The sequence below is a fragment of the Myotis brandtii genome, unplaced genomic scaffold, assembly GCF_000412655.1.
Source record: "Myotis brandtii unplaced genomic scaffold, ASM41265v1 scaffold312, whole genome shotgun sequence".
Taxonomy (NCBI): domain Eukaryota; kingdom Metazoa; phylum Chordata; class Mammalia; order Chiroptera; family Vespertilionidae; genus Myotis; species Myotis brandtii.
Genome location: NW_005361955.1, coordinates 231,127 through 246,874, shown reverse-complemented (window position 1 = coordinate 246,874; position 15,748 = coordinate 231,127). Strand labels below are relative to the sequence as shown.

At 43.1% G+C, this 15,748-nt stretch overlaps 1 pseudogene; it reads right to left on the bottom strand.

Moving 5' to 3' along the window:
• Window positions 1–838: 838 nt before the first annotated feature.
• On the bottom strand, window positions 839–2,680 carry LOC102250030 (annotated as a pseudogene).
• Between the last annotated feature and the right edge of the window lie 13,068 nt (window positions 2,681–15,748).

Below are 15,748 nucleotides of genomic sequence, written 5' to 3'. Positions count from 1 at the left end.
CGATATTATGGACTCTGTTTCCTATGCTGTTCATCATATCCCTGTGACTTATTTGGATTATTCTATAACCAGCAATTTATACCTCTTATTCCCCTTTATCTTTTTTGCCCATCCTCCTACGCACTTTGACATGGCAACCATCAGCTCTGCATCTATGAGTTTGTTTCTGTTTGTTCATTTGCTTTGTTTCTTAGAATGGGCAGTGAATCCCATTCTTAGCCACAAAGGAGAGGCCTAAGAGTGCAGGCACTGTGTTGCTTAACAACAAGGCTTGCAGCTGCTCAAGTGATTAATTGGGAAAATGAAAGAAACGTGCTGGTGTTTGTAACCTCAGCTGGTGATGTGGATCGGGCAGATTCTGGCATTATCTCATCATTCCAAAAGTAGCACTATGACAGAGCATGGCAGGTGCGATCCACACTGGTACCCGGAGATATTCAGGGAGGGATTTTCTAATTATAAAAGTAATGCAGGCTCTTTGTACCAACAGTGGAAAGCACAGCAAAGTCTAAAGAAGAAATTACTGGAATTCCCTTCTATGGAACATTGTGATGCATTTAAACGTGGCCTTTATCCTTTGTGCAAGCACACGTCCACACGCACACTTCTTGACTTTTATTTTTCTTCTTTTTCTTTTTTCTTTTCTTTTTTTTTTCTGCCAACACCGGACAGTTTATTGTGAAAAGCCATGGTGTGGGAGGGGGAGGCTGGGATGGACAGGACCAGGGCCCATGTGGGGGGATTTAGCTGGACATCAGGCATTCCTCCGTGTAGGTTTAGAGGCAACACCTTCATAGATAAACCCCCCAGAGGGCCGGGTGGGTTGGGTGGGGGTGCCCTAGGCACTGCTGGGCCCCTTGGGCAGCAGGGCTTCTATGCTGGCTCGATGTCAATGGTGGGAAAGCAGTGGCTGTATCTGCGCACAGGCACGCCGTTCTGGCCCACCAGGAGCTTCTTGAAGTTCCAGGCCACATCATTGTGGCACACACACGGGAGACCAGGTGATGAACTTGGGGTCTGTCATGAGCGCAGTGGCATCGTCACTGGGTGCGGGCAGAGCTTCCTGCAGGAAGACAAAGGGGGGGTGCACCTGTGCGCCATTCACCTCGCACGTCTCAAAGAGCGTGAAGTTGGGCTCGAACCCGCCACCAGGCCTGACATACTGGTACTTGAGGGAGTTCAGGATCTCTTCGTTCTTGGTGTTCTCCTGATGCCCGAACTGGTTGCAGGGGAAGCTGAGCATGACCAGGCCCCGCAGCCCAAGTCACTGCTGCAGCTCGTTCGTCTGGGTATAGTCCAGTGGTTCTCAACCTTCCTAATGCCGTGACCCTTTAATAATAGTTCCTCATGTTGTGGTGACCCCCAACCATAAAATTATTTTCATTGCTACTTCATAACTGTAATTTTGCTACTGTTATGAATCATAATGTAAATATCTTATATGCAGGATGTATTTTCATTGTTACAAATTGAACATAATTAAAGCATAGTGATTAATCACAAAAACAATATGTAATTATCTATGTGTTTTCTGATGGTCTTAGGCGACCCCTGTGAAAGGGGTCGCGACCCACAGGTTGGCGACCCACGGGTTGAGAACCGCTGGTGTAGTCGGCCCCCTTGTGCCTCAGAGCCAGGCCATGTTCTCGCAGCACCTGGCCCCTCAGGGAGCCCAGATTCACGGGCTCCCCGCCACCCAGCAGGCACAGAGCTGAGCATGCACGTGGCGTGGGATTGCAGAAGAATAGGGAGTGCTGGGGACAGGGACACCTGTTTTTTCCCACTGAGGAAGTGGGGTGGGAGCTGGGATTATGGTGTGCAGGACGAAGAACAAACATTTTGTTTAATAGATAGTAGGCTGTGGGGGTAACTTTCACTTTTTAAGAAACGAGAAGAGAGAGGACCCAAGGAGGCCAGGGAAGGCCATTCATGGACTGCGGAGAGCAAAGTGCGGCCCTCTGCCCAGGCCCCTTTGTTTCTCACTCAGAATTTTCTCTGTGGTGACCTGTCCTTAGGGGAGCACAGTGACCTCTGCACAAGATTGTCTTGTTCTTCAGGATGAGCCACTGGTCAAGGTCTCCTGACAGGCCTTGGAGGGATGGTCAGCACTCAGAGTGGGGACACCTGGGTCCCTTCCTGCTGAGTGGGGCCCCAGAAGCCTTGGAGGAGAAGGAGGAAGAAAGGGATGGTAGGAGGAAAGAAAAGGAGGAAGGGGAGAAAGGAATAACAATACTGGAAGAGGCAGAGCACTGTAGTCCCCTGATGGATGGGTTTCTTCCAGCCCCACACCCAGCCCTGCTCTCCTGGGTCTGCATTTCTGGGCCAACAGCGTGTTAGTAAAACACACACAGGGATCAACTTCTGCTTCTGCTTCTTACTGGTTGCGACTTTGGAAAGGTCTTTACATTTCTGGAGACTCTGTTTCCTTTTGTGTTTCATGGACGATGGATAAGGCCATCACAGCAGCTACCTGGGTGCAGGGTGGTGGTAGGAACCGGACACCGGACCCTCCCGGGGGCTGGGTAGGGATGCCTGATGAGAGGCTTGAAAATGTGCCTTTGCTTTACTCAGAATTTGGCAGGGTGGTCTGTGCTTCACCCAGAGTGAGCTCATTCTGTCTTCAGACATGACGGGCATAAATCAATTGGGGGAGGGGGATACAGTTGTCTATTGCTGTCATTACGTGCAAGTCTGGTGGAGGAGAGAAGCAACACCTGCTCTCCACATCCTCTCAGTTCCTGCAGCCAGAAGGCAAGAGCCCGAGAGATAGGATTGATGAACAGGAATGCAGTTGGGCTCCAGGAGCTTCCAGACCAGCCTCTTGGAAATCTGCATGATTGTCTCTCTCTCTCCCTTCATCTTGTGGTGTGGCTCCTTTTGGCTCCTTTTTTTGTATATATGCTTCATTTTCTTCCTGCAAAGTGGCTTTCTTCATGGTCTAAAACATGGCAGCCAGACTTTTGAAAGTTATGTTACAGCCTCTGTGACCAGAGGAGGGATGACTTGATTGCTTCTCTGGTCACAATTCCAAAACTCCCAGGGAAGGGTCTCATTGGATGAACAGGAATTAGCCACACCTTGACCAGTCACCTGCAATCACGTAAGAACTCTGCACCTCCCATAACTCTAGGATCCATATGAATGGCTAAGGGGATGGGGATTTAGAATAAGGGGTGCTAGTCGGCATGATGGAAAGGCTGGAGCCTCCAGAAACAGGTGGGCAGTGAGAAGCCCCTAGAAGCCCCTGAACAAAGGACATGATGAGCAGGGATGTCTGATAGTCTTAAGTTGTCTGCTTTGCCGGGATGTCCCACTACTCTGTCTCCCAACCATACTGCAAAGCCCACCACATGTTTTTAATGCCTGTCTTAGTGATTAGGGTGAAATAAAAGGGTCTGATCTTATGTCTGGACTGGTGCCCAGCGGAGTGGAGAGAGAAGCTGCAGGTGGTGAGTGGCTTTGTGTGAACTCACTGGGAATTTTTAAAAATCTTGAAAAGACTGTAGGATTTTTCCATAGAATGAGAGGAAATCCTTGAGCCAATGTTAGGTAAACATTAGTGGACTGGGGACTTCAGCTGACATTCGTGTTAGTGTGAAAAATGGGGTAGACACTATATCACAAATAAGAATTGATGTAACACACAGGGTTTAGTGTTCAATAAATATGCAGTAAACAATCATTCCTCCTCCCTCACCCACCCCATTCCCAGTTTTCAGGGACATGACTTTGAATGCTTCCCAGGATTTACTTTTATGTGAAAGAAAATATTTTTGAAAGGATAGGGTTTGGAAAACAGAATGTTCCCATCATGTACATTTCATCCATTTTTGACTCTTAACTATCTGACTAGAATTCTGCAATTTAACCTCTCCAACACCAGTCTCTGCATCTTTATAGTGGGAGCGATGATGCCCACATCAAGGTGTGGGTGTAACAGCTGAGAGAAGGCATGTGAAGCACCCTGTGCCTGATGCCCACCACGGTGATTCCACCCCCTCCTGTGCTGCTTTCGCATTCCCTCAGTTTCATTATAAGCAGCTGAGGGCGTTTTAGCTTTCTAAGGTACTCTAGTATTTGCAAAGGTTTTCTTAGCCCATATTTTCCATTTGAGTCTCATAATAATGACCTTGTGAGGAAGGGTGAGCAGAGTCTCATCTCTCCCACTTTGAGGAGCTGACTGAGGTGTGCTTAGCATAGAGCCTGGCAGGTGTCAGATGCTTCATGTCTGGTGAGTGGATATTGAATGAGAACTACATGTGTAGGTGCTGCATGGCTGCTTAGACAGAGAGTAACTCAGCACAAGTTACACTGTGGCCACAGTCGACTGGGGCCTTAAAAGAAGAATCAGGAAGGTCCCTGGAGTTCCCATCATGTACATTTCTAACTATAGGTACAACATTGTGCAGATACCAGATGACTATGGAGCCCTTCAGTTCTAATTCTTAAATGACAAAGTTTCTCCACTTTCCTTCAATCAACTTTCTCTGTTGCCAACTTACTAAACATGCTACAGCATGAATTATTATTTCAAGCACCCATTTACTCTGTTATGAGCTGAGTATGATTAAATACACTAGCTTTTTGATACTGTTTCAGAAAAAAGAGACTCCAGAGAGTTTTTTGCTTCTTCTGCCACATGAGGACACAATGAGAAATGGTCATCTATGAACTAGGAAGCAGGCTCTCACCAGCTACCAAATCTACTGGCCCCTCGATCTCTACTGCCCAGCCTGCAGAACTGTGAGAAATAAATGTTGGTTGTTTAAGCCCCCAATCTATGGCAGTTTGATATGGCAGCCCAAGCAGGCTAAGGCACCAGTCTTGGATAATTGCTTTCTGACTTTTGAAAAAGAATTTCTTGTAGAAATTTAGAATGACATATATGGAAGGGACCTTGGGGGACATCTAGTTTCATGGGTACACATTTTAAAGCCCGAGAACACTGTGTTCAAATGAGAACTCACCACAGACAACCAATTTATAAAGGAGATAAATTGAATCTACCTCCAATTCACTGAAATGTTCATTGACTTTGAATCTCTTCCAGGTCTCAATCACAGCTTCATAGCTCCCCCTCTGAGAACCTTCTTTAAACATCCTATCTGAACAGCCCCCCAATGTCCTATGTCACTTCACCCTGTTTGTTTCCTTCATGGCATTTATCACAATTTGCAATTATTTATCTGTTTACCTTTTTATTGTCTGCCTCTATCCCTAGATTGTGTGCCCATTTGGACAGGAACCAGATGTGTCTTGGTTACTGAAACCTACTTAAAGCAACATATACTTGTTGAATTGATAATAATGGATGAAGTTCAGCCAGGAGGTTGCTTTCTGGCCTTGGTGTGTTATAGCCTTCCTATCAGTGGCTGTAGATGCTACTGTTCTTGGTTGCCCAGCAACTGTTCTTATTTAGTCTAGAAACACACCCGGGAGGGAGTGGGTGAAGAATGTTGACCTGGCTGGGCAGATGATGGTTCTCCCCGGCATGGCCTCAGATGTGACCCAGGAATGGGCATGTGACCCAAGCCTGATCAACCAGAGTGCTTCCCCAAGGTTCTGCTAACTGAGGCTGGCAACACAGACTTTTTCCCCTCACTAGTCATGAGGCTGTAAGGATGCTGGCTTGGAGCTGCTGGGGAAGCTGGCCCAAGAAAACGAAGCCAGAGAGGCAGAGAGTGGGGGAGTCCTGATGGTGTTGGGAGCCCTGGGTCCAGGCATTCAGGCCAGGTACCCTGCCTTTCCTGGCCACGCCTGTCATGTTTTGGTTTTCTTTCACTTGCAATGGTGAATAATGAGCCTAAGTTTTCTCACCCGTCAAATCTGGTTAATGGTGTTTAACCAGGTTGATTGAGGGAGTTCTTGCGAGGCTCAAAGGAGAGAATGTCTACAGAAGAGAGAATGTCTACAGAAGTTCTTTGAGATCTTTCTTTGTGATCAGGGGAGTGGTGCATTTTCTACTTCCGTTCTCCCCAAGGATGATATCTGGAGTTAGCCTGAGCACCTGGGCTGGGTGACTTAGGAGGTTACCAAGCTGAGTCCAAAGGCCACAGCCCCTCTCCGAGGCAGCTCCCTGAGCATGCTCTGATCCTGGAATGACCACAGACTGTTAACTCATTACCCCTGACATTTCCCATCCTTGACACACATGCACACGGAAATCGCAAATATCGAGAAGCAAGCTTCTTCAAGGCGAGTGTCAAAACCTTTTATTTTCATTATTTCTTTTGAGCTGCAGGGAGACTTTCTTCTTCATTACCAGTGCCACAGAGCTTATATGCCACTGGGTTTGATCTAAAACTATTTAACGTGAAAGCAGCTGCTTTTGCTTAGCAGCCTCACCCCAGGTACCCTGAGAAGTGGGTAATGAATGCAAACGATTCGACCAGGGCTCTGCTGGTGGAAGATGCCCTGCCTGCTGCAGCAACAACCAGCTGCCTAGTCTGCTCCGCACTTCTCCAGTTCATCTGTCCTGTCTCCCAGCCATTCTGAGCATCTGGGACCTCAGTGTCCACATGAACTTGAATTTTTCCTGTCATTGTTACATGTGTTGAAGCCTTCACTGTCTCCTCACTTCTTTACTGTGACTGCTTCCCTCCCAGTGGCTCAGGAGTGCTTGGCGCCTCCCAGCTACCTGGTGCCTCACATTTTCTGAGCCCCAGTTCCCTAAATCCTTGGTCTCAGAAGCCTCCTGTCATAGTTGAACACAGATGTACAGTGAAAGTCATTCTGCCACTCTCCAGTTTCTCATCCAGCCTCTTTATTTCTCATAGCACCCCGTCCTGCTGCCCCAATTCCAGGCTCTGACCTTCAGACGTATCTTGACCCTTCTATTTAACTTGCTCTACAGATCCAGGCAGCTGTCCATTTTAGCGATTTGTTGATTGATTGTTTCATCCAACCCAATAACCAACGACTCTGACAGGCTCTGCGTAAGTGGCAAGGAGACAGAAAATAGAGCTGCTGTCTCTTGGTCTATTGCTTGGACCACTGAGGCAGAACAGCTGCACCCCTACCCCAAGGCCAGATTAAAGCTCCCTAAACTGTTTTTTGTGTGTGTGTGCACTTCACTCCTCTGGCAAAAATCCACCATAGCTCTGCCTTGTCCATAGAGTGAAGTCCAACTTTAGACTAGAGCTGTGCTTTCCAGGTGTAGCATTTAATGGCCACATGTAGGGTTGAGCACCCAAAAAGCGTCAGACTTGATTGAGATGTATGATAAGTATATGATAATTACAGAATTTTAAAGAAAAAAATATGAAATGCCTCATTCGGTTTTTAATTAATTACATGTTGACATTATAAACATGTTGGATATACTGGGTTAAATAAAATATTATTAACATTAATTTTTACTTAATTTTTTAATGGGGCTAAAAGAAAATCTAAAATTAATATGTGGCTTGCATTATATTCCTATTTTCAGCACTGGCCTGGACACATTATCTTATATTTTCCTTATGATAGGCTGATATGGTTTGTATTATGAAACTATGTTACTGAGGAAGAATTGGAGGTTCAGAGAGGTACAAGGGGCTAGATAAATGGATGGGAAGGTCAGCACCATGAATAAAGCCTCAGGAGAGTCCTGCAGTGGGGTCACATTCCTGATTCCTGCCTGCCATTGTCCTGTTGCCTCCCTCCCGCCATTCCCCAGGGAATAAGATATGGAAGAGGGGCAATAAAATCATGAAATCCCTGACTGAACAGACCTGATACAATGCTGGCAAGCCTGCTTCTGTTAACTGGCAGATGCCCTATGAGGAATGGCCGGCAGACGCCTGGTGGATGTGAGTGGGGCAGCAGTGGCATCTGCCAGTAGTCAACTACCTCTGTGTTGGGAGCATATCTGATAGAGGTCTGGTCAAGGTAACTTTGTAGGGAGCTGGAGTTCCTGTATGAGCAGGCTGAGGGTGATGGGAGCTGTGAAGGTGTAGTAATTACTGTTCATTTGGCTCTATCTGGCCCCAGAGGCCAGAGCATTTGGTGATTTTGAGTTTTCTGCACTAGAGCACCCTCAGTTGTTTATTGATATCCAGGGGCTGATGGGAAGGGATCTGTGGCATGACTCTGTGTGTGGGTAATTTCCTCTAGAAATCCAAGGAGGAATTCCTGATTTCGGTGGACCACGGTGGCTGCAGGATTTGCTCAGGGAGCCTTTCAAGGCTGTTTCTCTTTCCTCTGATTTTAGGGCAGCTTCTCAGATTTGACTGATCTGTGTTCAAAAACTGCCTATTCAGAACTAATCTTCAAATTTGCCTCTGTTCTCTTTGTTGAGGAGGCTCCCATTCAATCTCTTACACACCCACCTACACACTCCAAATACTTTGACTCATCTATAGGGCCTAATGGAGAGATGACAATGCTGATTATAGCCATTCTTCGTTAGTCAGTCTCTGTACTGGAAAAATTTAGAGCAGATGGAAATCTCTGAGCTACTCTGGTCTTATATTTATGTTGTACAGATGGGGGAACTCAGGTTCAGGGAGGGGATGTGACTTGTATCATGGAGAGCTCCTAGCAGTGAAGCTGGGCCCAGGGCCCAGATCAGTGTTTGTTGTCTCCCTATGTAGGCACTTGGCTCATGGAGGGATATCTTGGTGGCCTCTGAGGTGCAGTAGTGAGTCCTGTGCCTGCATTCCATTTGACCCTTGTCACCCAGGCAAGGAGCACTGTGGCATGGGAAAGGCTCTAACCTGGTCATCAGGAGAGCTTGGCTCCTGACCTTTCTCTCTCCATCTTACCAGGCTGGGTGGCCTTGGGTGCACTGTCTGAATAGCCCTGTACTTTTGCTACAACTCACTGAGGTCTGACATGATGCCTCTTGAGGGTAAAATACAAAAACTCTCAAATGATCCAAAGCCTTCATGCATTAATCAATACATGGTGTCTTAGTCATTGTGGGTGACTATAACAAAGTACCATACAATGGGTTGCTTAACAACAAACACTTATTTCTCACAGTCTGGAGACCTCAAGATAAGTCCAAGATCAAGGTGCTGGCAGATTTGGTTCCTGATGAGAGCCCTCTTCCTGGCCTGCAGACAGCTGTCCTCACCTGGTGGAGAGAGTGAGAGCTCTGGTCTCTCTTCTTCTTATAAAGGTGCTAATGCCATCATGGGGCTCTACCCTCATAACCTCATTTAAGTCTAATTACCTTGCAAAAGCACCACCTCCAAATACCTTTCCATTGATTAGATTTCAACTTGTGCATTTTTGGGGTCACAAACATTCAGTTTATAACACATGCATTCATCAGGCGATTGCTAAGACCCACTGTGTGCTCAGCACTAGGAATATACAGGTGAAAGACATACATACTTCCTCTCCTCAGGGAGTTTCCAGATGAGCAGTTGAGAGCCATGGGTACAGCATCATTTAACTTGGCCCAATTTGTGAGTTTCTTGAGCTCAGCTGGGGGACAGGGTAGAAGGCATTGTCATGCCTCTAGTTAGGAGATCTGCAGGGCAAGAGACATAGACTCAGAAACCCTCTCCCCTTGCCTGTTGGCCAAGGCATCTGAAATGTACTGGTAATGATTTGATGATGTCCAATGTATCTATCTCTTCTTTGTTGTTTGTGCTTTTGTTGTCTTTTCCAAGAAACCATTGCATTATCTAAGGTCATAAAGATTTATGTCTCTGTTTTTTTCTAAAACTTTTAATAGCTGTAGCTCTTACATTTAGGTATGTGATACATTCTAATTTTTGTATGTGATGTGAAGTAAAATAACTAACTTGGAAATATTTCTTTGATGTGTTTTCCTCTTTAAAAAATTCATTTCAGCTTTTTATCTTTGATAATGTCACTTTTTTTCTCTCTTCAAATTTAGATTTTTATTTTTAAGTTATTTAATTAAGATGCTTAATTCATTCACTTTGATTTTTATGTTCTATTTGTATAATAATTTAACTATTTGAATTTTTTTCTGAGTAGTATTTTAGTTCTATCCCATAGGTGCTGATATGTAAATATTTTATACATTTTGTTTTTTAGAAATTATAAAAATGTAGTTTTTATTTGTTTTTTGAACCAGGGATTAAGAATAAAAAATTTTGTTAAATCTCTTTTCTGTTACTGTTCTTAATTTCTCATTTTATATTGTGACCAGAGTATTGTCTGTGTTAGAATCTAGTGCTCTCTTTGTGTGTCACCTAAATGATTGTTGGTTTTCATGTTTATGGCAAGGGCATTTCAGGATATAGTGCTCATCATATATCAATCGGGTCTACTGAGTATTTAGGTTATTTAGGTCATTTATATGCTGATTTAATACTTTTATCTACTTGATCTATCATAGATGGAGAGAGGAATTAAAATCTCCCTACCACCAGTCGTTTTTTAAAACCCATTTCTCCTTGAAGGTGCTATAATTACTGTTTTTTGACTCTTGCTTCTAATGTCTCTTGTTGCATAGATATACATAACTATTATGTATTCAATGTAAGTTGCACCCTTTGGCCTTATAAACAGTGCCTTTCTTTGTATCATTTAATGCCTTATGCCCTGAATTTAACCTTGTCTGATACTTACATTATGAATTATGCCCTCTGCTTCTTTGTTTGTTTGCATTTTCCTGTTTTACCTTTGCCCTTCCTTTTATTTTCAACTTTTCTGAATCACTGTGTTTTTTGTGTATCTTTTATATATAACTTAGGGCTTTTGATTTGTGATTTATCTGAAATATATTTTTAAATAGATAAGTTAAGCCCATTTATTTGATCCAGATATATTTGATCTTAGTATGTCATTTTATTTTATGCAATGTTTCTCTTTTACTGTTTATCAGCATGTTGTTACAAAATGAGTTTTCTTTGCTTTTAAAACAATTGCAGTTTTGATATTTGGCAGGATTTATATTTTTGTTCTCATGACTACCTTTATAATTATAACTTTACATAAAATTGTTAGTGCTCTATTTCTCTAGACAGGATTAATTAATTATTTTGTATGAATAATGATGAAATTGATATGTTTCATTTTCCTACCCTCTCTCTCACCCCACACTTTTAGTTAATGTTAGTGTTCTCCACCATCTTGTTAAAGATGTTGACTCCTTACTTGGTTTGTCAGCTTTGAGTCATATCTTTGACTCCCACTATTACAAATGCAACAACCTGCAAGCTACTCTACTTTTTATATTGTCTACTCCTTACCCGTTCCATTTTTATTACTTTATACATTGTCCAACTATATATCATTTACATTCTACCTGTCACCTCAATCTTCAGCTTTGCTTAATGTTTTAATTAATTACTTTTACTTTTTAAGGTGTAATGGACATACAGCAATATATTAATTTCAGATGTATAACATAATGACTTGTTATTTGTATATGTAAAAAACTGATCACCACAATAAGTCTAGTTAACACCAGATGTTCCTTAACTTTGCAGTTGTGGTATATAGTGCCCTTCACCCATCTTTTTGCTGCAATTCGTCTCCTCTGTTATCTCTTGGTGGATGAATATTTAACCTTTTGTAAATTCCTCAAGAAAGATTCATGGGACAAGATTACACAAATTCAGAGATTTAACAACTGTTAACTTTGTTTGCTTTTGGAAGGACATTCTTTGCTGGATAGAAAAGCCTTAGCTCTCTTTCTTGTAGTTGTTTAACTACGTCGTCTTCCTGTTTTGGATGTTGCCCTGGAGAAGTCTGAGGCCTGTCTGAATTTCCCCCCTATTTAGGGCTTATCTCTTTGCCTGGGTGCCCAGAAGATTCTTTCCCGCTTTCCCTTCCTTTATTTCGCCCTCCCTTGTCTTCCCTTCTGCTTTCCCTGCCTCTCCTCTCCCTTCTTTGTCTTCTTGTTTCTCTCTCCAGCCTTGCAGGATATGTCTCATGGCTGCCGTTCTGATTCGGTTTTCCCTGGTTCATGGTATGCCCTTACTGAGTAGAGTCAAGCCTTCCTTTGTTTATTCAGCATCATTGCTCCTACTTCCTTCCTTATGGACGCTGATTTTGTGTGTGTTGGCTCTCCTTTGCTTGTTGTGGCTAATATTTTCTCTCTAGACCCTTGAATTCTACCTTTATTTCATGTAATCTTGGTTGCATTTCTTTCTTTTAAAAAAATATTTTTTATTGATTTCAGAGAGGAAGAAAGAGATAGAAACATCAATGAAGAGAGAGAATCATTGATTGGCTGCCTCCTGCATGCCCCCCACTGGGGATCGAGCCCACAACCTGGACATGTGCCCTTAACCGGAATCGAACCCGGGACCCTTCAGTCTGCAGGCCAATGCTCTATCCACTGAGCCAAACCAGCTAGGACGGTTGCATTTCTTGTATCTGCCCTTTATATCCTTTAATGTCTTTTCTGCAGTGTATAATCTCTTATAAACTTTCCAATTTTGTCTTCGTTTTTCTGATGGCTTTTAAACTGTTTTGTCAATTACTTTCTGTAGTTCTGCTAGCTCGAAGTTCACATCCTCCTATTTTCTTGCTACAACTTCCCTGAATTCCGGCATTTCTATTTAAAGAGGTAGTTGCTTTATTAATTTTTAAAAAGTCATGTGAAATATTTGCATACTTGAGTTTTTTAGTACTAGCTATTTACATAAGGTTTCTGATGCAATACTTCACAAATCAAAACTTTCTCTTTCTTTGCTGTTTCCCCAAAAGACTGATTGCTAGAAATACGGTTTGACTGTGCTATTCTTTGTGTAGCCTTACCTCTTCTGTTTCTACAAACTCCGTGGGGACTCCTCCTGTGATTTCTGCTTTCCTCACTTCCTGCACCCTGCTGCAAATAGGGTATGTAGCTTACATACTTCATGGTGAGTTGCGTGCCTCTGGGAGTTATTTCTGCTGGCACTTTTAAGATGTGCCATCAAGTTCTCTTTCAACTCAATTTTTCTTCTTTCCTCTTTTTTCCCCATGTGGTTTCTGTCTGATTTTAGTTATTTTTGTCCACCCACAAGCATATTTTGGAGTGTGCAGATTATAATTGGCTTCTAGTTTCAATGAAAATGGAGGTTGCGGATATTTTTCAATTCTCCTTGCGCCTTTCACTTGATTTTTATGAAGAGGATGGACACATAAGCTGAACTATGCTGCCATGTTCTTACAAGAAGCTCCTAAGATGATTTTTAAGGTTATTTATCATTAAGGGTTTTTCTTGTGAAACACCGAAGAACTGTGGTTTGAGAGTCCTTGGAAGACTGCCCCCCACCCCAGACTTAATAATAAAGGCGGTTGTAGATTTTTAAAAACACTCATGACTTTGGCTATCTGGAAAGTAAAGGAATAATGCATTATTTTAGGTAAATCTGAGTTAAAACTTTAAGCACTAATCTTTTCTACTTGTATCTTTTAGGAAGGAAATCTTTCTAAACACTAACATATTTCTTGCTTTTTTTGGGAGCTGGAAGAACGTACTCTGTGTGGATGATTGGATATGAGGGGTTATTATGATATTTTGTGCTAAAACATGGCTATTTTATTAAAGGAGTGAAGGTGTTGCCTTCCATAAGAAGAGGCTCTGAAGTTTATGTTTGAGTGTTTTTGTCAAACATAGTTTTCCCCCTTTTATCCTGTGAGTACGTTTTCTTTATGGGGTCCTTTCTTGCTGCTGCTATATATAGTATTTGCCTATCCTCTTTGAATTTGATGGAGGCTCATGATTCAGACAACAAAGATTGCTGGAATTACATATGAAGTAAAAGTGAGTATACTTTGGGCATGATCCGAGGGACTCTCCCATGAATAAAGTGACACTCACTGCCCAGACTGCTTCAGTTGCCTGGGAATCTGTTGTTTCTTGGATCTCAGCAGCCCCATCTCTCTTTGAGGCACTCCATCTAGAAGAAGAGAATTCATGAGGGACCACCTCATCAAATGGCGGGTGGAAAAGTGAGTAATGCAATACAGCTCGGTGGACAGGTCTACAGAGCCTGTTTACCAGATTATGCCGGCTGGGTTGTGTGTGTAGTCACTAGTAAGGTCAAAGTCAGCTTGCTGACATTTAGCAGGGACATATCACAAAAGGGAAAGGAGGTTGAATAGTTACATTTCTGACACATGAAGTGTTTTCCTGGTTTTGATCACATATACGCTTAATGATATTATTGTGATGAACATTGTAACTCTAGTTTAAAATTCCATCATATTGTCTCCTCCCCTTGGAAATACTATGGAAAGGCCCAAAGAAAACATTTGCAGTAGCGTTCTACTGCCTTGCAGAGAGGGGCGTTTTGTGTTCTCAGTGCCCAGTTGTCCCAGCGTCTGGGGGAGGCACGGGCGTTTGCTATGCAGGCCAAGTACACAAAGAAGGTTCTAACATTGTTAAGTGCAAGCTGCAAGATTCTAAGATTAATTGTGCTTCACTCTCCAGTGAGATTAGTGTATTATAAATCATAGAGGCATAGCCCATCAATCTGGAGTCTGGATCCAGGGAACATGATAACCCCTGACTCAGCAGAAACGTACCTTCCATCTATTATGGCTTCTCTCCTGGAGTAAACCGTGTGCTCCTCAGAAAGGACCAGGGCAACACACAGCATTTTAAAGACATCTGTGAGATAACGTCCCATCTCTTACACAGGGAAGCCATTTTTTATGCTCCTTGGTTTTATTCTATAATAACTTTAAATAGGACAGGTTTAAAAAACTATTTTCTGGGTACTTAATTTTGTTTAGCCCTGGGGTAAGTTCTCTGAGGGAGTCAAAAGAAAGAAAATATATGATCTCTACCCTTGATAAGCCTATGGTTTAGTTGGGGACAAAAGCCACATTAATTCTAATTATGTGATGTTGATGCTAATTGCTTTTGTTTATCTACTACTTACTATGTGCATACTGATAGAATACACTAAGAAATTACTCAGAACATATTTCGAAATAAACAATTAGAGGTCAGAGAAGAGAGAAATGTATTGGCTGGATCAGTCTGGAAGTTCCCTCTAGGGCTGTGCTGGGCCTCGTTGGTGGGAAGGCTTTAGTGAGGTGAGACAGGCTGCATTTCCCAGTGTGAGGGTAGAGATTGCAGGAGAGAAATGAGGTTAGATAGGCAGTGGAGGAACCTGGAGGCGCATGCAGGTGGCCAGCAGAACCATAAAACGTGCAAGGGTATCTTGCTCTGTACCTCTGCTTTCAGAATCAATTCCATTCCACTTTGGGGCACCCTGCCTAGAGGAGGAGAATTCCCATAGGAACACCTCATCAGAATGGCAGGTGGAAAAGTGAAGGCAGTACAGCCAGCCAGGCAGGTGCTGTGGCTGCATGGAGGACATTTGACCAGATTACGCCAGTTTGTGTGTGTAGGCACTGAGGGAGCCAAAGTTAGTTTGCTGACATTTGGCAAGAATATAAAATAATCTTTCCTCTCCTTCTTCCTCTCTCCTCTCTTCTTTCTCCCTTCACCTTTGTCCTTCCCTCCTTCCTTTATTATTATGAAATATTTCAAACTTAACAGCCCCCTCCTTTCAGTTTATCCTCTTCCTCGATGCCAAGCTCAGTTCCCTTAGCTACAACTTCATGGCCACACAATGCTCATTCAACTTCATTCATCTATTCATTCAACAAGTATTCACTGGGGATTCCATATGTATCTTCAGAAAATATACAATCTTATAAGGAAGACAATGAAGACACAATTATAACATGATGTGATAAGTACCTTGGAATGAGAAACATAGAATACTATGGGAGCAGATAGCAAGAGCACTTAATCTTATTGAGGGGAGGAGGGGGTCAGAAAAGCTGAGACCTAAAGGTGTGACTGGAGATGTTCAAACCCTCCCTAAGG